The sequence below is a fragment of the Bos taurus genome, chromosome 12 (genome assembly GCF_002263795.3).
Source record: "Bos taurus isolate L1 Dominette 01449 registration number 42190680 breed Hereford chromosome 12, ARS-UCD2.0, whole genome shotgun sequence".
NCBI lineage: Eukaryota > Metazoa > Chordata > Mammalia > Artiodactyla > Bovidae > Bos > Bos taurus.
In genome coordinates, this window is record NC_037339.1 from 30272129 (window position 1) to 30297089 (window position 24961).

Here is a 24961-nt window from a genome sequence, read left to right on the forward strand (position 1 = left end):
TTGTACTAAGAGGAAGAAGGTGGGAAAAAAGTTTGAGTCCTAATATACTGTGATAGGAAGTCAATACTATATATGCACTACACACATGCATTACTTAGATGATTTTTTAAAACACTGATTATGAAAAGAAAAATAATTGGTCCATCTGCAACACAGTGAAATTGTTTATTGCTGTAACTTCTATTTAGCTGGAGAAAATAGTTTTCCTTCAGAAAGGAAACTTCTGAGTATACTTTTTTTGATTCAGTTCTGGAAAGCACAATGTGAGAAAATGAAATTTAAAACGTGCTTCTGTTTTCTAAATTGTTATTTGTAATAATTGCAAGAGTGGATTTAGACTGAGTGTGTTGCATAGCTTCTGCCCATAGTATATTCCTGGTCATAGTTCTGGGGGTGGGGAATAGAAAAAGTGTATATTAATTCTAACAAGTGAGAGGATAAGATCGAGTAAGCTTGGTACCCAGATGAGAACATCTTTGTGGTTTTCCTGCTGAAGCAGTTAATCCTGTTTTTCCAAAGTCCCAAATGATTGAAATAATCATGAAGGGAAACAGTGTTCATGTTCCTCTTTTTGTGACTAGCGTTTCTCTTCTTTCCGGCTTAGAGAAAGTAGGAACGCACAGATACACACCTTCTTTCAATGAAGTCTTTGATTCCTCAGAGTACTGAATTTCAGAAGAAATTCCCTATCCTTTTCAGGATATACACTATTTTCCAAATCTTGACAGTTCTGAACCTTCAGAATGAACTACATAACCATAGAGGATGCCCCTGATCTCGCCTGCATGCTGACAAAGCACCGGTTCAGATGAACTCTATCAAATCCTACTAGAAGCTTATCAAGGCCGAGGGTCTAAAGTTTGTTATCCTTCTGTGAGAGGACAGAATGAGAAAGCCCAAACAGGAAAGGTTGTACAGAGGAGTCTCTTTATCCAACCTGTCATCATCGGCGTCCCTGCAGGAAAAACTAGCAAACAATGGAATGCTGATTTGGGAAGTCAGTCCTCATTTAGACACCTCTCTGCTCTTAACACACGGAAGCCACTAACAGCCTCTACAGTGCTGTAAGCATTAGACGGTGTACATCAAGTCAGCAGCAGAGAAAAAATGCAAATCTTTGAAAAGATAGAGAAGTATCATGGAGTTTATGAAAGTGATATTAGGAAACAGCTTGAATCACTGGTAAGAGTAGACCAACAGTTATAAAATAAAAGAATTGATAAAGATGATAACATGCTTCAAAAATGAATGATGGTAATATTTTAAAATTTGGGAGGCTCTGGGAAAATTGATCAGCTTGCCTTTGTGAAAAACTGATCATTTCAATGATCAAGCTGTGCAATTCAAAAAATATGAAGTAGAGAGTGCTAGCAAACATTTCATTAGAAAAATACACTCTTGAAAGTTAGTTATTTATTCACCTTGTTTATTCTGACAACCGGCATGTTTTTTGAAATTAAATATAAATTTTGATCAACTTGAAATGAAATAAACATTTTCATTATATTTAGGTTATTAAACCTTTTTTCCCTGAAAGATTTATTACAAAATTTAGCCCTGATTCAAGTGAATTCATTTTAAGTGGCATTTTATGGTATCAGTTTTTTTCTTAGGTATAAGCATCTGCTCTAGTACTTTAAAAATGTATTTTATAAGTGTTTCTGTTATTTTTGACATTGATAAATGTTTATGCTTAATAAGTACGCAGCATGACTCAATCAGTTCAGTTCAGTCTCTCAGTCGTGTCCGACTCTTTGCGACCCCGTGAACCACAGCACACCAGGCCTCCCTGTCCAACTGCTGGAGTTTACTCAAACTCATATCCATTGAGTTGGTGATGCCATCCAACCATCTCATCCTCTGTCGTCCCCTTCTCCTCCTGCCTTCAATCTTTCCCTGATGCCCAAAAGCATCAGGGTCTTTTCAAATGAGTCAGCTCTTTGCAATAGGTGGCCACAGTATTGGAGTTTCAGCTTCAACATCAATCCTTCCAATGAACACCCAGGACTGATTTCCTTCAGGATGGACTGGTTGGATCTCCTTGCAGTCCAAGGGACTCTCAAGAGTCTTCTCCAGCACCACAGTTCAAAAGCATCAATTCTTCGGCATTCAACTTTCTTCACAGTCCAACTTTCACATCCATACATGACCACTGGAAAAACCATAGCCTTGACTAGATGGACCTTTGTTGGCAAAGTAATGTCTCTGCTTTTCAATATGCTATCTAGGTTGGTTATAACTTTGCTTCCAAGGAGTAAGCATCTTTTAATTTCATGGCTGCAGTCACCATCTGCAGTGATTTTGGAGCCTAAAAAAATGAAGTCTGACACTGTTTCCACTATTTCCCCATCTATTTCCCATGAAGTGATGGGACCAGATGCCATGATCTTCGTTTTCTGAATGTTGAGCTTTAAGCCAACTTTTTCACTCTCCTCTTTTACTTTCATCAAGAGTCTTTTTAGTTCCTCTTCACTTTCTGCCATAAGGGTGGTGTCATCTACATATCTGAGGTGATTGATATTTCTGCCGGCAATCTTGATTCCAGCTTGTGCTTCTTCCAGCCCAGCGTTTTTCATGATGTACTCTGCATACAAGTTAAATAAGCAGGGTGACAATATACAGCCTTGACGTACTCCTTTTCCTATTTGGAACCAGTCTGTTGTTCCATGTCCAGTTCTAACTGTTGCTTCCTGACCTGCATACAGATTTCTCAAGAGGCAGGTCAGGTGGTCTGGTATTCTCATCTCTTTCAGAATTTTCCACAGTTTATTGTGATCCACACAGTCAAAGGCTTTGGCATAGTCAATAAAGCAGAAATAGATGTTTTTCTGGAACTCTCTTGCTTTTTCGATGATCCAGTGGATGTTGGCAATTTGATCTCTGGTTCCTCTGCCTTTTCTAAAACCAGCTTGAACTTCTGTAAGTTCACGGTTCACGTATTGCTGAAGCCTGGCTTGGGGAATTTTGAGCATTACTTTACTAGTGTGTGAGATGAGTGCAATTGTGCAGTAGTTTGAGCATTCTTTGGCATTGCCTTTCTTTGGGATTGGAATGAAAACTGACCTTTTCCAGTCCCATGGCCACTGCTGAGTTTTCCAAATTTGCTGGCATATTGAGTGCAGCACTTTCACAGCGTCGTCTTTCAAGATTTGAAATAGCTCAACTGGAATTCCATCACCTCCACTAGCTTTGTTCGCAGTGATGCTTTCTAAGTCCCACTTGACTTCACATTCCAGGATGTCTGGCTCTAGGTGAATGATCGCACCATTGTGATTATCTGGGTCGTGAAGATCTTTTTTGTACAGTTCTGTGTATTCTTGCCACCTCTTCTTAATATCTTCTGCTTCTGTTAGGTCCATACCATTCTGTCCTTTATCGAAACCATCTTTGCATGAAATGTTCCCTTGGTATCTCTAATTTTCTTGAAGAGATTTCTAGTCTTTCCCATTCTGTTGTTTTCCTCTATTTCTTTGCATTGATTGCTGAGGAAGGCTTTCTTATTATCTCTGCTTGCTGTTCTTTGGAACTCTGCATTCAGATGGGTATATCTTTCCTTCTCTTCTTTGCTTTTGGCCTCCCTTCTTTTCACAGCTATTTGTAAGGCCTCCTCAGACAGCCATTTCTGCATTTCATTTAGGGTAATGTCCTCAAGGTTCATCCATTGTAGCAGGTGTCAGTAAGCCTGCCTTTAAGGTTGAATCATGTTCCATTATTCAACACTTTGTGGACATTTGGGTTGCTTCCACCTTTTGGTGGTTGTGAATAATTCTGCCATGAACATGGGAATGAAAGTATTTCTTTGACGCCATGCTTTCAGTTCTTTTGGATGTATACACAGAAGTGGGATTGCTGAGTCATGTGTTTTCCATGGAGAGTGCACCATTTTACAGTTTCACCAGCAGTGCACAAACATTCCAGTTTCTCCACATCAACACTTGATATTTTCTGTTTTGGGGTTTTTGGGGGGGGTTGTTTGTTTGCACAGTAGTCATTCTCTTGGTGGGAGGTGATACTTCATTGTGGTTTGGATTAGCATTTCTCTGATGATTAATAATGATGAGAATCTGAGTGTCTTTTCATATGCTTGTTGGCCATTTGTAAATTATCTTTGGAGAAATGTCTATTTAAATCTTTTGCCTGTTTTTAAATCAGGTTATTTGATTTTTAGTATGGTTGTGTTGTAGGGGCTCATTATATATTCTGAATATTGACCTCTTACAAAATATATGATTTGCAAATTCTGTTGATTGTGACCTTTGATGTACACAACTTTATACGTTTGATGATATATTTTTGCTTTTTTTGCTTGTGCTTTTTTTTAAAATTTTTGGTGGCATATCCAAGAAATCCAGTGTTATGAAGCTGTTCCCTTGTGTTTTTCTCTAGGAGTTTTATAGTCTTAAGTCTTACATTTAGGTCTTTAATCCCTTTTGAGTTAATTTTTGTATACAGCGTCCAATTTTATTATTTTGCATGGCAGTATTGTTTTCCTGACACCATTTGTTGAAGGTACTGTTTTTTCCCCATTATAGTCTTGAGTCCCTTGTTCAAGATCATTTAACCATTTATGCAAGGGTTTATTTCTGGGCTTTCTATCCTTTTCCTTTGGTCCATATGTCTGTCCTTAATCCCCTTTTGCCTTTGGTGGTCAGGAAGCTTTCAGGCTAAATTCAGGGTTTAGCTGCAACATTTCTGTGGACCTTCATGATCTGAAAGTTTACGTTCTTTGTTTCTTGCCTCCACCTTGAACTTCTTCTCTTATTTAAGTTTTCTCTGATCCGGAATCTTGCTTTATTTTTCTGTTTGTTAATATGCTGTGATAAGTTCTTCTTTTAAATATTTATTTTGGCTGCACTGGGTCTTAGTGGAGGCTCTTGGTCAGGATCTTAGTTGTGGCACGCAGACTTCTTAGTTGCGACATATAGAATCCAGTCTCCTGACCAGGGATCAAACCCAGACCCTCTGCATTGGGAGCACTGAGTCTTAGCTGCTGGACCCCCAGGAAAGTCCCCTGTGAGGAGTTCTTACCATGAAGTTCATATCCTTTCCAGATAGAATAAAGCATCATATCAGCCACGTTAATCAATCTGTCGGTCAGATTGCTCACAAAGTCTTTGAAGAGGCCTGGCCTCTCACATGGGATAGCACAGGACAGGATTTATGTCGTGACACAACATTAAAGGCTAAGGGACAGAAAAGGAAGAGGTCTGTGTAGGGCAGAATGTCCAAGGCAGGTTGCACTTCAGCTGGGCCTGTAAGGAATGCACTGATAACCTAGAGGTTACAATAAACAGAGCTTTCACTTAAAGACGTGAGCCCTGTGAAGGTACAATGAGAGGCGGGACTGAACCTGGCCTAGGCCGTAGGATAGGATTTGACTGAAGACTTGTCAAGTGGCTGAGACTGAGTGGGTGAAAGGGGAGCAGCTCATGAAGGAACTTGAATAGAGAGTAAGGAATTTGGATGGACTTTCATCTTTTTTTCTGGCAACCCACCTGAGGGTATGAAGATGATCTTATCCAGGATATAGAGCAGAGTTTTCATACTGGGGTTTTGATGGCATTATTTTTTTATGAAAGAAAATTCCACAATGTTTTGCATGTAGCAAGCATTTAAGTATTGTGTCACCGCACTACTGTTTCAGTGGCATATGTGTGCACGCATGCCGGGTCACAAGGTGAAATGTTTTTCTTACTGAGAATTAGGTAATCAAAGACACTGGTATAGAAGAAACTCATTGTTCTGTTACGGATTTTTTTCTTTTTTTTTTTGGCCATGCCTTGTGGCGAGTAGGATCTTAGTTCCCCTACCAGGGATCGAACCCACACTGCCTGCAATGGAAAAAAGTGAAAGTGTTTGTCCCTCAGTCATGTCTGACTCTGTGTGACTCCATGGACTGTAGCCTGCCAGACTCCTCTGTCCATGGAATTCTCCAGGCAAAAATTCTGGAATGGGTTGCCATTTCCTTCTCCAGGGGATCCTCCCAACCCAGGGATCCAACTGGCATCTCCTGCATTGCAGGAAGATTCTTTACCATGAGCTACCAGGGGAGGCAAAGTCTTAAGCGCTGGACTGCCAGGGAAGTCCCCTGTTTCTTTTCTTTTTTAAGTCATATTGAAATATGTGTATGACTATACATGGGGCTTCTGGTCAGCCTTCGGCAACTAGTGTTACCTCATCAGCTTTTGTAAACCCACCAGCAAGGGAAGGTAATGTGTTAGTACTTTTGTGGGTAAACATGATCTGACTCTCCCCCCCACCACAGTAGTTAATTTCTTTATATTTCTAAAAAGGAGAGGGCTCTGGTCTGGGAACCCCTTAATTTATCCCTTCTAAATGGTGTAGGTTTCTTTATCCCAGCCCTCTGGCTTTCCTGGTTAGTCAGTGGCTGGTCTTGAAAGAGAATAAGGGGTTCAAGACCACCCATCTCGTTCCCCTACCTGAAAAAGGACATTTCACGTTCACATTTGGCAAGTGATGGGAACCCTGAGTCCAAAGTTTTATGCAGAATACAGCCTCGGAAGTGAGTTGCCTGGTTGCTGGTGTTGCAGCACATGGAGTTCCCTGCTTGGGATCAGGTTGTTAAGATCACAGGGCCATAAGATGCTGTAAAAGTGTCTGCCTTCTCCATTTAGTTTTACTAGAGTCCATAAATCCTCTGACAGTTTCTGTAAACTGTTCTTCTCAACCTTAAATAAAGTTTTTTTGTTTTTTTTTTTCCATTAACACCTGGTTTGCTTTTTAAAAATTTTTGCTGTGTGAAGTAGGGCAGGGAGAGAGTGTAGGTCTGGGGACTTCAGAAGGTGTTCCAGTGTGAGGGGAAGAACATGAGGTTTTCATCAATAGACGTGTCTGACTTTGAACCCTGACTTCACCAAATATTTGGCTGTTGTGTAATTTTTTTTAAAGTTACTTGTAAGTCTTGATTCACACACAGGTGAATGGAATACTGCTATGTTGCGGGCTCGTCTGAGCATTAGATCCTAACAGCACGGCACCCGGCACAGGTCCTGACTCAGTAAAGGGTACCTGCTTATCTCCTGTCCCGTGTCTTTTTATATCACAATGAATCGCAGCCTCTTTTCCAGCAGTATTTAAGGGAGCTCTGGATGCTACATGGTGATGGTGGTCCTCAGGAAGGGACTGTCCGTGGAGGAGAAGGAGCTAGAAGACAGTTGTGTTTCACCCATAGAGCCAAGTCACCTCTGAGCCATCTCAGATTCATGGACACCTGGGGAGGGTGAGTAGAGGCCCAGCGGTGAGAGCTCTCACCCAGTATTCAGGCTTCACTCCCCCAACTGCACTCCTCTGGAGCCCCATCACCTCCTAGGTGGAAGGGGAGCAGCTCCATCCTGCATTAGCTGAAGGGCAAGGTAGGAGGAGGGTTTCCCCGGTGGCTCAGGGGTAAAGAACCTTCCTGCCAATGCAAGAGATCTAGGTTTGATCCCTGGGATGGACAGATCCCCTGGAGGAGGGCATGGCAACCCACTCCAGTATTCTTGTCTGGAGAAGCCTATGTTCAGAAGAGCCTGATGGGCTACAGTCCATGGGGTCCCAAAGAGTCAGACATGACTGAGGCGACCGAGCACACAAGGCGAGAGGAGGCCGAAGGCTTTGTCCATCCTCCCATCTCTGCCAGCGCTCCCTGCCCTCAAAGTCTCTCAGAACCGAAGCTTCAGTTCTAGAAAACAGGAGCCCGTGGGGCTGAGGCCGGGGCCCCAGCACGAGGATCACCGCCCCCCAAGTCAGGGTCCTGTTGTTTCCTGTCTGGGGTACCTGCTCCTCCCTGCCCTCTCCCCTCTCCTTGGAGAGGGGAAGGCAGCACATCTGGTCCACAACCGCAGTGGATCCTGCTCTGCACGATCCTCTGAGCGCTCAGGCTGCTTGCTGGAAACACAGGCCCTGGGGCCCTCGGTGATCTCTCCGGCTGAGAGGCCTGCCTGGCTGTGGGGGGCAAAGCAGAGGACCATCAGCAAGAGGTGTTGGAAATGCTGAGATCAGAAACGAGTGGCTCATGGGAGCAAAGACTTCAAGACTGATCGTGATCAGAGAAGCTGGGGCAGAACGGGGCCAGGTGTTCCTGAACTGTTGGAACACAGTGGAAACGGCCTGAGAATAAAGGCCTTCTCTGACCCAGCCCTCCCGCGGGGAGGCGTGTGATGTATAGCAGCGGCTGCTGGCCAGGGGGAAGCATGAGCTCTGGTGTCAGACAGACCAGCCCCCTTTCTGGGTATTGTCTTGTGACTTGAGTCGTGACAGCCGCAGGAAGGCTGGGACAGTAGTTGTTGCCGCTCAGGAGTGTTGAGATCTCACTGTGTGTCAAGCTCTGTAGGTGCTTTGTAGCCACTGTCTTCCAACATCCCTGTGAGGTCGTTACTGTTGTTGTCTCTGTTTTGTTTGCTTGGTTTTGGGCTTTTTGTCACCGTAGTTTGTTTTTTGGCCACGCCATGTGGCATGTGGGATCTTAGTTCCCCAATCAGGGATTGAACCCATGTTGCCTGCGTTGGAAGCACAGAGTCTTAACCACTGGACCACCAGGAAAGGTCAGTTATCTCTATTTATAGATGAGGAATCTGATACATGCAAATTAGATGCCCGTAGGTGGAACTAGTATCGCTGTTCTCTTATCCGCCCTCTCTCAACCTTCACTTCTTGCCCAAAGTCCCCTCAAGCCATCACAGACTTTAGCAGGACCTGCTAAATGGGAATTTAATAGAGCTGGAGAAATAGTGAATAATTCACATCAAATCTGTGGTATACAGTGGGTGTTCAGTAACTGTAAATTTTCCTCCATGAGAATGACTCAAAATGAAATAATTTTTTTTAAAAAAAGGGAACAAAAGGCATTAGGTACAAGGATATAACCTGGAAGCCAACTTCATGTCCAACAATAGGAAAAGGTTTAGCACTTTATGACTGAATATTATACAGCAGCTAAAACATTTATGAAAACAATATAAAGTAGAAAGTTTTATAATGTTAGATTAATAAAGAGATACAAAGTAGTATATGCATGTTGATTAAAACAATATAAAACAGACTACATAAAGTAAAGTAAAGGGTTTGGAAGAAAAATATAATAATTAAAAGTTGTTAGACATAGGTTATTTGGAGTTGTTATGTTCTTGCTCAGTCGCTAAGTCAAGCCTGATTCTTTGCGACCCCATGAACTGCAAAACACCAGGCTTCCCTGTCCTTCACTATTTCTTGGAGCTTGCTCAAACTCAAATCCATTGAATCGATGATGCCATCCAACCATCTTGTCCTCTGTCATCCCCTTCTTCTCCTACCTTCGGTCTTTCCCAGCATCAAGGTCTTTTCCAGTGAATCAGCTCTTCACATCAGGTGGCCGAAGTACTGGAGCTTATGTACTGCCTTCCTGCTGAAAAAACAACAGAAACAAAGCAGTGCCAGGAGCTACAGGTACCAGCCACTGTCAGCGTGATCAGGACAACCTCAGTGATGTGCAAAGAACACCAGTCCTCTTTTTAAAAATTAATTCATTTTTGGCTTCATTGCCTCTCAGGCTTTCTCTGGTTGCAGCGAGCGGGGCCCACTCTTCACTGCAGTGTGTGGTCTTCTCTTGTGGCAGTGTGCAGACTTCAGTAGTTGCAGTGCGTGGGCTCAGTAGTTGTGGCACATGGGCTTAGCTGTTCCAAAGCATGTGGAATCTTCTAAGACCAGGGATCGAACCTGTGTCTCCTGCGTCGGTAGGCAGGCTCTTAACCATGGACCACCAGGGAAGTTCTACCCCAGTCCTTTTCAGCACTCCAGCATCTGCAGAGTGGGCCCTGCCAGCAGCATCATTTTGTTGTTGGTATACTAAAAATGTAACACATCTTTGGGAAGAACTGTGAAAAGAAACCTTGGCTTCAGTAGACATACCACATGCTAGTCAACCTGCTGCACTCTGTAACTCCAGTAATGTTTCATGGTCCAGTGACTGGAAGTAGACTCTCCTAGTGAGGAAGGAAAGCTTCGTTTAAAGTTCTTTTCTCTTCAGTAACGTGCAGATTTTCTCTAACTGGAAAACAGCACTGCTGTAGCACTTAACCTCCAAGGAGATTATTTCATAAAATATTGATTTTTTTATACATAAAGGAGATAGTTCATGAATAGAAAATGTAAGCATAAGCAAAAATTCTTCCAGTCTCTCAGTTTTATGAACACTAAAAATTATGAATCCACCTTACCAACCAAAGCTGCCATCTACTATACCTATTGGGAGGCAGACAGACCTAGAATATTATTCTTCCTTAGTGTTACAATTCCAAAAACAGATGTGCTGAAGAGCAACTAACCAGGACTGTGCAGCCTTTTACTATAAGCAGTGAAGGCAAATCTATAGACTTCATTGCAAATTATAGACTTTTTTTTTTGCCTCTGTACTTCCCAAGCTGCCACTGGGCCTTTTCCCAAAATCAGACTCATTTTACTAAGCTATCTCAGGTCAATAAGTTTCACTAGCTATTACTGTTTTAGGAAAACCAGTAACGTTACATCACCAAAAAGGATATGGCAGTCCTACGTCCTGTACCAGACTCCTCCCACCCTCTGTATTTTACCAATAATCCACCATCATTCTTGACCTTACTCTGTAGCAGATAGCTATGTTGAAGTTAGACTAGCCTGGTGTGTAGAAGTGCCATGGTCCCAGAATCTAAAATAGAAGCATATTAGTTCACCTGCCTGTCTTCTGCATTGACAGTGGATTCTCAACCACTGGGCCACCAGGGAGATTCTAGAATTCTGTACTAAATGAGTAAATACACTATGTAATTTTATCTCAAGCTATTATGGGGGGGTGGGGGGGAATCGGTGCAATGCAAAGGCTATTAGTAATAATACTACTGTGTTTTCTACAAATGAAACCAAACAGAGCTGAACTCTAGCAAGGATCAGTTCAGACCTTAGTTGACTTATTACCAACATATATGAAATCAAGATGCTTCTTATAAAATGAAGATTCTCACAGTCTGTTGGCCAGGCTACAGTTGTCATTGCATACTTATCCACGAACATCAAAAACACCAGTGTCCAGACTTGAAAAATGGGTGTCAGTTGCTGGCAATAAAATCCGCGAAGGAAGAGTGAAGCAGTCTTTTAATCCCTCGGAACCAAATGTTTATGGGAAAGGGAGTGGGGGAAATGATAAATCACCACGTGCTTGGCAGTATTCTTGAAGTAGAAATCAAAAATAGGCAAGCCAGAGTCCAGCCCCAAGAGCTTTCAGTACTTTCAGATTCTGTTAGGAAATGCCACATTGCCAGTGTCCTTGATGGTACAAAGGATGACATTGAGTGAATAGGCAGTGACAGGATTCTGAGTCAAGCAAGCATTCAGAAGCCTGGGACGCTGAATGTGGCGATGCCTTAGGAATGTTAGAAATCAGTTTGGCCTGTATTCTTCCTTTCTGTGTCTGCAAGAGAATGATAGATATTTTAAAAATCTAAGTCTAAGGACAGCTTCATAAAGTGGAAAATAAAAATTGTAAATGATAAGAAAGCATCATTTCATAGTTTAGTTGGTAGCCTTTTTTCTTTCTGAGTGCTGTATAATACAATGTTGCATCTTAGAATCAGAGGTCTTATACTTGGTACTATTTGGTACTTACTAAAGGCTGTTCTTGGGAATTCCCTGGCAGGCCAACAGTCAGTGGTTTGTACTCTGCACTCTCACTGCTGAGGGCCCAGGTTCAATCCCTGGTTGAGGAACCAAGATCCCACAAGCTGTATGGCTCAGCCAAAAAAAAAAAAGTAGTTCCTCAGAGTGGCAGGAAGTTCTACGTAGAAAGTGACACATCTGTTTCAGTGAAAAATATTACAGTGATTCCAGCCGTGTGGAGCCAGGGCCCAGCCCTGCCAACCTTGTCATCCATCAGAAATAGGAAAGGAGGGGAAGGAGGAAAGAAGGAAAATATTTAATATAATTGTTGTTTCTCAAGAGTGAAACTGATATGTGTTCTAGGACTCTCATAGAATCTTTGCTAGTGATATGAGTTGTGTGCTACTGCCCACTTACTCTGTGCCAGGCACTGGCTAAGTGCTTATCATGCATTTTCCCATTGGCTTCTAATAACAATGATGTGAAAGATTTCCTTATAGAAAAAGAAACTGAGGTTAGGAAATATTAAATAACTCTTCCAGAGTCCTTCAGCAACTAACCGACAGAGCCAGGACTGGAATCCAGCTGACTCTTGATCGCTCTACTGGAATACCTTTATCTAAATTGTCTTAAAATCACAGACAATTAAACAAATGCAAAGTGAGATAGGAAAAGGAAGATGGATGTAGAGGTTACATGGTAGTTGCAGACTTCTAAGCGTTCTCTGATTACACTAATGGTCAGCTCGGTCAGCCCTGCATTTTCCAGATTACGGGTAGGAGGTCGGAGCAAAGAGAAGTAAGAATCCATAGTTATGTGTTCTGACTGTCTCCTCCCATAAATTCTGCCAATCAACTGTAAAACTAATGATGTCTCTGTCTTCCACCTTTACTCTCCAAGCATTCTGCCTTTACTTCCGTGTGCTGAAATACCCATGGAGAGACTACAAAGAATTTGAGGTGCAGAACCAGAACACAGATATGCTAAACCGAAATCCCCAGATACAAGGACTTCAGAGCTAAAAAGGATCTCTCAGATGAGCATACACCAAAACCACACAGGAAGCTTTTTCCAGATCTTTTGAGTGAGAATCTCAAGGGAGTGGGTACAAGAACTAGTACCACTAGATTCTCAGTGGTTCTCAAAATAGGCCTCCTGGACCAGCAGCGTCAGCATCACCTGCATCACTTGTTAGACATGCAAATTCTTGGGCTCTGCCCCCACACCTCTGGACCAGGGACTCTGAGGATAGGCCCCGCGATCTGTGCTGGACAGAGCCTTCTGTAGTTCCTGAAGCCTGATAAAGTCTGAGAACCCCTGAACTAGAGCAAAAATGTGGATAGAATCCTAAGCTTATTCCTCTTTTTTGGAAGTCCATTACAACTCTATTTCAAATTCAATAAAAAAATATTTTCATATTTTGTACTTGAAATCTCTTTTCACATTTATAGTATTTCAAAGCACGAGAATCCTAGCCCCAAAATCTGAACATATGCCAGCGGGGAAGGATGAGGGGAAGGGATAGTTAGGGAGTTTGGAATGGACATATACACAGCTGTGTTTAAAATGGATAACTAACAAGGTCCTACTGTAGAGCACAGGGAACTCTGCTCCATGTTATGTGGCAGCCTGGATGGGAGGGGAGTTTGAGGAAGAATGGATGCATGTATATGTATGGCTGAGTCCCTTGACTGTCCACCTGAAACTGTCACAGCATTGTTAATTGGCTATGCTCCAATATAAAATAAAAAAGTCTTTTAAAAAAAAACCTGAACCTATTCTACTCTCCTTAGCAATGAGCATTAACTAAACATTGAGTAAAAACACCTTTTGTTAAGGTGTTTGTCAGTAGCGTCTGCATTAAATTGTAGAGTATTTGATGACAGAAACCACCTTGTTTCAATTTCTTCTGGAATATATCCACTTTGGTAATGCACAAATAGATAAAGGATATCACTTAAACTATTCTAGAAACTTCATTGGCACATTTCCTTTGCTGAATAGGTATTTTGTTAATAGAGTTGTTAAGAGTCACTTTCCCAGTGTATTAACTCTAGGAAAAAAAAGTGACAAGCTGCTATAGCCAATAGGGAAAGAGGGAAGACACCTTTCTGGCTCCTGAATATCTTTTATAAATTCAATCTCTGAAACATTTCTTCCCCTATTAATATTTTGATATGATGTTTTGTCTGGGGAAGTGAAAATTTTGTTTAGGTCAGCATTTCCCAAATGGGGTTCCTGAAAGATGTCAGAATGTTTCTCAAAGCAAAGGTTCTGTGGTAAATACATCTGGAGGATGGTGTATTTTTTTTTTTTTTAATTAGGAGGGCTTCCCTGGCAGTCCAGTGGTTAAGACTCCATGTTTGCAATGCAGGGGGTACAGGTTTGACTGATCCGCAGTTGGAGAACTAAGATCCCGCAAGTCACAAGGCCAAAAAAATTAAATAGGTAGATTCCCTCCATGACTTCTTTAAGTTGTTAGTATGGTAATACATACTGTGAATCTCCAGGGGGTATGCATTTGCCAGATTTTTTAATAAAAATTGGGGAGGAACAAATCCATAAAGATTGTTTCCAAGGACCTTCTGCATTGACATGAAAATATTTGTTATATAGAATTCTTCTTTATAATGGTAATTTATGCAGAGAAATTTTGCCTGTGCCTTCTTTTGATGATTACCTTAGTTTGCAAAATAATCCTACCAACTGATTTTTGAGGTCCTCGAGCCACAGTGTACCTATGGGCATATGCACTGTGTCTCTGGGTACATCTCTACTTTAAGTAATTCTTCTCAGGTTTTATAAAACACTGCTTCTGGAATAGAATGTGTTTTAAGCAATTTAATAAATATAAAATCAGCGTGACAAATATTCAAATTAAGATCTTTGTTAAAATTTTTTTTATTTTGATTAAAGAGAAATCCTGTTGACATTTTGACCTTGTGATAGTTATTTCAATTATTAATGTTTCCTCAATGAATATTTATTGAATATAATGTTAAATAATGTTTTGCTCAATAATTAAGGCATTTAAAAGTGGTATTCGCTTTCTATTGCTGCATAATAAACATTTTCTCAGAGGCTTCAAACAACACCTAGCTCATAGTTCTATAGATCCAAAGTCTAGCTAGGCACAGCTGAGTTCTCTGCTCAGGGTTTCACAAAGCTGAAATCCAGATATCAGCCAACGTGAGCTCTTGTCTGGAGGCTCTGAGAAGATTTCACTTTCAGACTCATTCAGGTCATTGGCAGAATCCAGTTTCTTGCGGCTGGATGACCAAGGTCCTTTTTTCTTGCTGATTGTCAGTAGGGTGTTGCTCTGTGGACCCCAAGGCTGGTTCCAGGTCTACGTGGCCCCCTCTGCCGTCAAGCCAGTAAGGACATGTCCAGTCCTTCCCTGTGCTTTGAATCTCTCCCTCTTCTGCCTCTAGCCAGAGAAAACTCTCTGCTTTTTATGATTCAAAAGGATTAAATCAGGCCCCACCAGGTAAGCTTCCTTTGTTAAAGACAGCAGCTGTCATCTGACATAACTCATCGTGGTGGTAACCCCACATTCATGGATTCCACCCACATTTGTAGGGGAGAGGATCCCACAGGGATGAGAGTCACATGGAATCATCTTAGAATTCTACCTACACAAAGTATAAAGACACATACCAGTTTTCCCCAAACCTTAACAATTAGCCAGGAGCTAGATATACAAATATGAGCAGAATATAAACATTAAAATGACTGCTCCAATTAATGTCACAGGGGGTATAGCTCAGGGGTAGAGCATTTGACTGCAGATCAAGAGGTCCCCGGTTCAAATCCGGGTGCCCCCTTGTGTCCTCACTTTTAGGCTTCCCTGGTGGGTCAGAGGTTAAAGTGTCTGCCTGGAATGCAGGACACCCGAGTTCAATCCCTGGGTCGGGAAGATCCCCTGGAGAAGGAAATGGCAACCCACTCCAGTACTCTTGCCTGGAGAATCCCACGGAGGGAGGAGCCTGGTAGGCTACAGTCCATGGGGTTGCAAAGAGTCAGACACGACTGAGTGACTTCACTTTCAGTTTATAGAAGTGTGACATCAGGACTGCCCTGACAGTCCAGTGGTTAAGACTTCACTCTCCCAATACAACGAGCTCAGTTTCGATCCCTGGTCTGGGTAGATCCTACATGCAGTGTGGTGAGATTTAAAAAAAAGAAAAAAATGACATCAGTGGAATCAACTGGTTAGAAAAGTCACTTTGAGGGCTTCCCCCATGGCTCGGTGGTACAGAATCCTCCTTCCAGTACAACAGACATGAGTTCAATCCCTTATCTGGGAAGATCCCACATGCCTTGGAGCAGCTAAGCCCACGTACAGCAACTACTGAGCCTGTGCTCTAGAGCCTGGGAGCCACAACCGCTGAGCCCACGTGCCACTACTACTGAAGCCCCAGCACCCTAGAACCCGTGCTCCACAATGAAGGAAGCCACCAAGATGAGACACCTGTGCACCACTAGAGAGTAGCCGCCATTTGCCACAACTTGAGAAAGCCTGTAGGCAGCGATGAAGACCCAGCACAACCAAAAATGAAACTAAATAATAATTTTAAAAATAATGAATACATGAATAAAAAGTTGCTTAGGGGTTGGTTGGTTGGTTTTTCAAATTGTACTAGGCCCTGAGGGGTACTAAGAGCAATGGCTGACATTTATTGAGTTAGGAGCCCAGCTTTACCTGTGCTGTTTACCTGTACTATATTATTCAGTCTTTACAAAAATCCTGTAGTTATTCCCATTTTATAGTTCAGGAAACAGAATTTAGAGAGGTGAACTCACTGGCCAGAGACACCAGGACCAGTGTCAAGCCAGTGAACCCCTCAGTATTCAGTGTAATAGATCTTTGTTAGCTGTGCCAGACGCTTTGCTAGGTCCTTCTGAAACAAAGTGAAAGTCGCTCATTCATATCTGACTCTTTGTGACCCCATGGACTATACAGTCCATGGACTTCTCCAGGCCAGAATACTGGAGAGGGTAGCCTTTCCCTTCTCAGGGATCTTCCCAACCCAGGATCGAACCCAGGTCTCCCACATTGCAGGCAGATTCTTTACCAGCTGAGCCACAAGGGAAGCTCAGGAATACTGGAATGGATAACCTATCCCTTCTCCAGCGGATCTTTCCAACCCAGGAAGCGAACCAGGGTCCCCTGCGTTGCAGGCAAATTCTTTACCAACTGAGCTTCAGGGAAACCAAAAGTAAGATACAATCCCTGCCCTCAGGACTTCACAATAAGAGGAAGTATAGAGGAAATAAATCATTGCCATAGGGTAGGGAAGGGCTTCCCAGGTGGCTCAATTGGTAAAGAATCCGCCTGCAATACAGGAGACCCCCGGTTCGATTCCTGGGTTGAAAAGATCCCCTGGAGAAGGGAATGGCTCCCACTCCAGTATTCTGGACTGGAGAATTTCATGGACTGAATAGTCCATGGGGTGGCAAAGAGTCAGACATGACTGAGCGACTTTCACTTTCACTTCAGATTTATCCCATATATAGGGAATCCATTGACTCTTCTTCGTTTTAAAATTTCCTTATTTATTATTATTTTTAAAATATTTATTTATTTGGCCATGCCAGGTCTTAGTTGCATCATGTGGAATCTGGTTCCCTGACCAGGGATCAAAACCAGGCCCCTGCATTGGGAGTGCTGAGTCTTAGCCATGGAACCACCAAGGAAGTCCCCATTGACTATTTTAAGCTGGAGAATACTATGGACAGAGTATCCCAAAAAGATAAGTTTAACATTCAAGTGGAGGATGAGAAGACCAAGAAGAGAGCAGGGGTACCAGTTATTCATAGAAGGCCACGTCACAGCCTAGATGAGTGATGTCAAGGGCCTGGGATGAGAGGCAGAGCAGACAGTGTGGAGGCATAATGGATGGAGGAGACCTGCTGAGCCATGAGACCTAGAGCATGAACAAGAGGAGATTTTGAATGACTTCTGGGTCTGATTCAGTTTGCTGGGATGATGTTACCACTATTGCCATTGGGAGGGAGGGAAAATTCAGTATTGTCCAAATCAAGATTGAATCATCTGTATTATGTCCACATATGGAGAGACATCCAAACACGTGCAGACCCAGCGATGTTGTGATGGACAAAAGCACGATGTACCCCTGGGGTGACTCCCTCAGCAGATGATTCGAGGGAGATGGGAGTAAAACCAGGAGGGAATAGTGAAAGAGATCATCTGTAGAGCAAATGACAAATGCCTAGAGAGCCAACAGTTGGGGTAGCTAGAGAGAAAATGGAATCCAGATGAAGACAGTATTGTATTTGGCCCTGTGGTTTTCCAGTGGTGCACTCAGCATGGAGCACTGAGGGGACCGTGCCCGCGAGGGGAGCAGAGTGACCACCGTGAGGCCTTCCCAGAGCACGTTTACCTTGGTCACTTCCCTGTGGTCCTGACACGCTTCCTCAGCCTCAGAAATCTGATTTATTTTGCTTACTGTTGTTTAGTCGCTAAGTCGTATCTGACTCTTTGTGACCCCATGGACTGTAGCCTGCCAGGCTTCTCTGTCCATGGGATTCTCCAGGCAAGAATACTGGAGTGTGTTGCCATTCTCTTCTCCAGGGTTTCTTCCCCACCCAGGGACTGAAACTGCATATCTTGCATCTCCTGCATTGGCAGGTGGATTCTTTACCATTGAGCCACCATGGAAGCTCAAATAAATATTATTATTATTTTTAAAAAGTGGCTGCTGCTCAACAAGCAGGAGTAAACAGTGAACGTGGTTTAGAGACAGAGCGTGATCAGAGGTGTGAGCAAAGGGGACCTGGGGAGCAAGAAGCAGACAACATCCACCTGCTCAGGCCACCAGAATCCTCCCCTGCATCCACATCCAGAACCCAACAAGTTTGAGATTTGACAAAAAAAACCCAACAAAATCCTGTAAAGCAATTATCTTTCGATTAAAAAATAAATTAACTTAAAAAAAAAATAAAAAAACAATGATCCCAGCACAGTGAACAGCTTGTCAGAGTCTGGCACTGCCCCCCTGGTTCACTGCGTACATTTAACAAAGTGAAGAGTGAGCAACTTCTTAAAATTCCAACCTGTAGGCTCATCTAGACTCTCTTCCTTTCTCGGATCTCTTAGGAAGAAATGTTCCTGATAGAGGCAGGGAGTTTTGAAGATTAAAGAATAGAATTCTGAGGGAAACTCAGGATAGTGGGAAGGAGGGAAGGGTGTGGAGGAGAGCAGCTCTCTGCATCAACAAGCGTTTATTAAGCACTTACTGTATGCCTGTACTCCACTTAGGGCTTCCCAGGTGGCGCTAGTGCTAAAGAACCCTGGGTTGGGAAGACCCCCTGGAGGAGGAAATGGCAACCAACCCACTCCAGTATTCTTGCCTGGAGAATCCCACCGACAGAGGAGCTTGGTGGGCTGTAGTCCACGGGATTGCCAAGAGTCAGACACAACTGAAGCGACACAGCGCTTAGCACATATGCCTGAGGTTGTGTGAGAAGCAGTAGAGGCTACCAAAGCTATGTAATGAGGAGCCAGATTTTACTGTAGGAAATAACCAGAAGCAAGTAACACAGAAGGGTGTATGGCTGAGCTGCTAAGCCCATGTGTAGAGAGCAGCAATATTTAGGTTACAAACTGAGCAGTGGGCCTGTGGAAGCCGCAGAAAGAAAACAACGGGGTCAGGAGGGCAGAAAAAGCTTAGCTTGAAAGGAATAGGCAAACTGGAGCCAGTAAGTTTAGTAACAGCTTCCAGAAGGATTTATCCTTCCCCACCCCCCGCACCCCCAGAGGTTTATTCTTTGCAAAACACTTTCATGTGTATTAATCTCATTTTAGCCCTGACACAATCCAGCAGGGGAGGCAAGGTGGGGATTCTAAGGGGGAAAGAATTTGAGGGAGATTTATGATGTAGAAATGGCAGGATTTGATGACCAATTAATCTTCTGGTTGAGGGTGAGGGAAGAGCCACGATGACCCACCCTGCCTGCTCACTCATTCATTCACAGAAGCGCTCAGACAACAAATCCTCCTCGGGAATTGGCGGTGCACCCCGGCAAGGCACTGGTGCTGGGTTTCCAGCTTCCTCCTGGGGCTGCCACATAGATTCTGGTGCCTCAGCCTACACAGGAAGACCGCCCAATTCCGGTTGTGAATTCAGGTTGCCTGTGGACAACATGACGAGTAGGTGCAAGTGACAAGTTGCAACTGACAAGTAGGCAGTTTTGCAGAGAAGTTTGGCTCTTTCAGGGGAAAGGCCTGGGATATGAACCCAATTTGGAATTATTAGCTGTAGGTTATAGGTTAATAATTAGCTATAGGTTAATAATTATTATTATAGGTGAGAGTTAAAACTGAGAGCAGATTAGATGACCAGAGAGACCTTAGTTATGACATTTAACAATGATGAGCTTCAGTTTCTATGGGAAATGAGGAAGATCGTGTCTACCGTGCAGTCTTATCATAGATCAAATGAACGTGGAAACAGCAAAGCATTACATAAACTGAAGATATTATTGGGACTTGCCTGGTGGTCCAATAGGACTCAGCACTCTCACTCTAAGAGGTCAATCCCTGGCTGGGGAGCTAAGATCCCACAAGCTGAGAGGTGTGTGGCCAAAAACAAAAAGAAAGTGTTATTACTGATGTCTCATCACTCTAGCATCAGCATCTTCTCTAACAAATTCTTCAGAGAAGACCAGACTTTTGCACTAACATTCCTCTGTTAGCTCATTATCATCACACACACACACACACACACACACACACACACACACACACACCCCACCCCAGGCAGAGGTCAAGAGCTAAATAAGAATAGGTCTTGATATCTGGAGTTTGAATAGAAACTAAGAATATTAGACTAATTCATAAGTGTATCTTAGGTATGAAAGGCACATCTGATCAGGAACTGAGAAGCAGGAAGATAATGCAAAGCAGAATGGTTGTGCTGCTGCTCAGCCTGATTTCTAAAAAACACAACTAATGAATCATTCATGGGCAAAAAATCCTTTCAGATATTCTGACCATTGAAAACTGAGGGGGAGGGGAAATTGAGAGAAATTTGAGAGGAAAATTCAAGTTCTGACCCCTGATTGTTAAAATGAAAGATCGAGGGAAAGCCAGGATCCCTTTAGAAAATATTCAGAGCAAAAGTGGAGGAGCACTGTTAGCACTCCTAAAATTGAGGAGCACTGTTTTGATTGAGTACAAGGATGTAATAGGTGTCAAAGAGGTTCTTTTTTTTTTTTTTTTCTTTTAAGAAACAATATCTTTTGGTCATTTGCAGCTCTGTGAGACTATGGATTAAATACAGCTTTCACAGATTAATCTTTATTTTTGTGGATTATGTTAGTATAACTAACTCCATGGGTTAGGAGCTGACTGGGAATAGGAAGGGACACATTTAGATTCAATTTAAAATTTTTCGTACTGTAGGATATGGGAGCAGTGGCTCAGTGCCACATCCAATGAGTCAGTGAGTTTTCTGGCTTGTGTTAGTTGTTGTGTAGGTACAGCCACTGTGCTGATAACCCCATGTCTCAGAGGTTAAACAAGGGGAGAAAGATGGGTCACCTTCTGCTAGAAATTTGCTTAATCTACTCTTTGCAAAGCAAGGTGGGGTTGTTTCCTGAAATTTTAATTCTTAAAGCCTCAAAAATTCAAACTGCAATAGTAGTCTCCTCAGTCCATAGCCATTGGTGTGAAGAGTCAATTTGTGTTTCTGCAATGACAGAAACTGAAGGAATCAGCTCCTTTTCCCCCTCTTTCAGTCATTCATCAGACGTTTATTGAGGCCTCTGGATGTGCCAGACTTTGTGCTCATGACTAGGGACAGGGCATACATAGATGAAAAAGAAGTCTTTCATCCCAGGAATCTTCCATTCCAGTGGTGACACCAGGGTCAGGGCCAGAGCACGCTTCCCACAGGTGGCGACATTGCACCTGAGTCTTCCAGGGTCAGCAGCAAGTGGCCAGTGGGGTTAAGAGTTGAGATCTCAGGCAATGGAGAGAACTGCAAGAGAGAACTCAGCAGGCACTAAGAGAAGTTCATGTAATAGTGGGAGGTGGCGCCCTTCTGAGCTCTGCTTGAGAGCCGCTGAGGCTCAGGATGGCCTCGTACATCCTGCTGAAGAATCTGGAGTTCTTCGGTGAATGTGACTGACAGTCTCCCAAAGAACAGGAAGTAGGCAGGCACTCTAACCCCTCACCTTTGGAGAATGGCCTCTGTATAGATGGAACTACCCCAAGAAATCAAACCAGTCAATCCTAAAGGAAATCAATGCTGGATATTCATTGGAAAAACTGATACTGAAGCTCCAGTACTTCGGCCAACTCATTTGAAAAGATCCTGATGCTGGGAAAGATTGAAGGCAGGAGGAGAAGGAGATGACAGAGGATGAGACGGTTGGATGGCATCACCGATTCAATGGATATGAGTTTGAGTAATCTCCAGGAGACAGTGAAGGACAGGGGAGCCTGGCATGCTGCAGGCTGTGGGGTCGAAAAGAGTTGGACACGACTGAGCGGCTAAACAACCACCACCCCAAGAGCAGGGATGGGTTTGTTCATCTGTGAGTCCCCATTGTCTTCCTGCAGACACTTCTGAGCGTCTTCCGAGTGAGCACCCTTAGAGCCAGGGCTGCAGGATAAAGACCTGGCCTCTGGCCTCAGGCCTCAGCCCCCTGAGAGAGAGAAGTGCACCCCCACACTGCAACCAGTGGGGGGTACACTTGGCACCCAGAGAGGGTGCCCACGAATGCTGCCCGGTCAGTCCACACAGGGGGGTGTGAAGCGGACAATTCCAGAAGGTTTCCTGAAGATGGCGAGGCTTTAGAGAAGTGCAAGCTGGGGAAGCAGTTGAGTGTGGAGGGCGGGAGGGGGACGGCTGGAATGAGAGTGGATGCGTGGGTGGCCCTTGGCGGGCCCGCAAAAGATGTGCCTGTTGTGAGGCAGAATGGCCCCTGGGCAAGCCTGGAGGATGTGGCAGAAGGGCGAAGGGTAAAAGGAGACACGTTGACCAGGAGCAAAAAGGACTCATCCTCCTGCAAGATGGGAGGAAAGGAGTCAGGGTGGATGAGCCAGTAGGTTGGTGGAAAGAGGAGTGGGGACAGAAAGGGTTTCACGAAAGGTTGGTTCGGTCAGTCGGCTCCTAGTACCGTGTGTCCTGCAACACACGTGGGTGGTTCTGGGAATGCAGCTGACCTGTCCTCGGGCAGTGCCGGCTTCCTCTCCTTCTAAAGCCCTCCACGATGAGCGGTGTGTGCTTTTCAGTCCAGAGGCCAGAGTGGAAGTCAGCAGACCTTGAGCTTCCCTGGTGGCTCAGCTGGTAAAGAATTCGCCTGCCAATGCAGGAGACACGTGTTCAATCCCTGGTCCAGGAAGACCCCACATGCCTCAGAGCAACTGAGTCTGCGAGCCACAGCTATCAGGTTCTGTGCTCCAGAGCCTGAGAGCTGCAGCTACTGAAGGCCATGCGCCCTGGAGCCCGTGCTCTGCAACAAGAGAGCTCACTACAATGAGAAGCCCGTGCACCACAACTCGAGAGGAGCCCCTGTTCGCCACAACTAGAGAAAGCCCTCGCAGCAACGAAGACCCAGCACAGCCAAAAATAAAATAAATAAACAAATAATTTTAAAAAAGAAAAGTCAGCAGATCTTCGAGGCTCTGCCTTTCAAAGGCCCGGCTCCAGCTCCTGGAGGCCCCAGACACCCACATCTGGGAAGGCGCTGGGGAAGGGCCTGGCTCCATCTCCTTCTGATCTTTTCCTGATTCAGAGCTCTTTCTCCTCTCCCTTTGGGACAGTTGGGTATCTCTATGGGGACTTTTCTTCTCTCCTCAAATCAGTCCCCTTGTCCTCAGATCACTGCCCAGAGTAGACTGGAGTGAGTGAAGAGAAAGATGGGATTGAAAAGCAGGCTTGACTGTAAAATGACAGGGACTTCCCTGGCGGTCCAGTGGTTAGGACTCCGTGCTTTCACTGCACAGGTTCGATCCCTGGTCGGGGATCTAAGATCCCGCATGCCACATGACACGCAGCCTTTTTTAAAAAAGCAAACAACCAAAACCAAAACAGACTATGAAATGATTGTGCTCACTGAGGGAATTACAGATGAATTGATGGCTTGAAAATAATCCAGTGAAACGGAGTGCAAATGAAAACAGGATCAGCTGTGTGTTAGTTAAAGCTGGACAGTGGGTACACTATGTTTTATTACACTCTCCTTGCTCCTTTTGCATGGTTGCAATTTTCCATAATAAAAAGTTGAGATATACTAAATATAATAAAATACTTGGCACTTGGAAATATTGTGAATTTACAGCAATACTTCATTTTTGCCAGTTCATGTAAATAAGCATATATTATTTACCAATGTAAAAAAAAAAATTGCAGGAGCTCTCTTAAGAGAACATTGCTGATTTGTATCTCTCCTTCCCTCTCTCACTGCAAGCTCCGGCCTTGGACTGTGTGTTAAGCTGGTATTTTCCTTTCTTGGTTTTAATCAGAATTCATTCCTTCTGTCTGTGCATACTTGCAAAAGGGCATCTTTTTTTAATCTCTGTTGTGTTTTGAAAGGTTTACCCTGACAGTAAGGAAGTTGCCTGTAAACCTAACCCAGACCTTCCCCTGGACTAAGCTCTTCTTTCCACTCAGGTCTGACTTTGATGTGACAGGGCGTTGCCGGTTATCATACTTGTTTTTAAATTACTCCCTTGGGCGTCTCTAAAATCCATTTTTTGTCCAGCTTTCTCATAGGTCTCTGATGTTTTTAAAAGGGAAGTTCTCCAGCATGACAAGATGCTTCAATAGTAAGCACAAACCCAAGATAGAAGATTATTTTCAGCAGTGACCACAATGTGATTGAGAAACTCAAAGACAAGTAACTTTATGAGGCAGAAGATAAGGAGCGCCCTGGGAATGGCAGCAGATATTTTGGGTGGAGCCTGTGTCCTGGCTGGAGGCGGAGTCATTCACATCCAGCCTCCAAAGCAACCCCTCCAGGCCTCCCTGCTCCCTTCCACCTTCAGGGACTCTGCATTTTCTTCAGGATAAAACCCAATTTCTTCAATTCAGTTCAGTCGCTCAGTCGTGTTTCTTTGCGACCCCATGGACTGCAGCGCACCAGGCCTCCCTGTCTATCACCGACTCCCGGAGTTTACTCAAACTCATGCCTACCAAGTCGGTGATGCCATCTAACCATCTCATCCTCTGTCGTCCCCTTTTCCTCCTGCTTTCAATCTTTCCCAGCATCAGGGTCTTTTCAAATGAGTCAGTTCTTCCCATAGGTGGCCAAAGTATTGGAGTTTCAGCTTCAACATCAGTCCTTCCAATGAATATTCAGGACTGATTTCCTTTAGTATGGACTG

General features: G+C 43.8%; 1 protein-coding gene and 1 non-coding gene across 7 annotated transcripts in view; both read left to right on the forward strand.

Moving 5' to 3' along the window:
- HMGB1 (high mobility group box 1) overlaps nucleotides 1-24961 on the forward strand; it is a 124493-nt gene that overhangs the window by 62554 nt on the left and 36978 nt on the right. The gene's annotated exons all lie outside the window — the stretch shown is intronic.
- Nucleotides 15357-15428, forward strand: TRNAC-GCA (transfer RNA cysteine (anticodon GCA)). Its single transcript has one exon. It is a non-coding gene; the product is annotated as a tRNA-Cys (tRNA).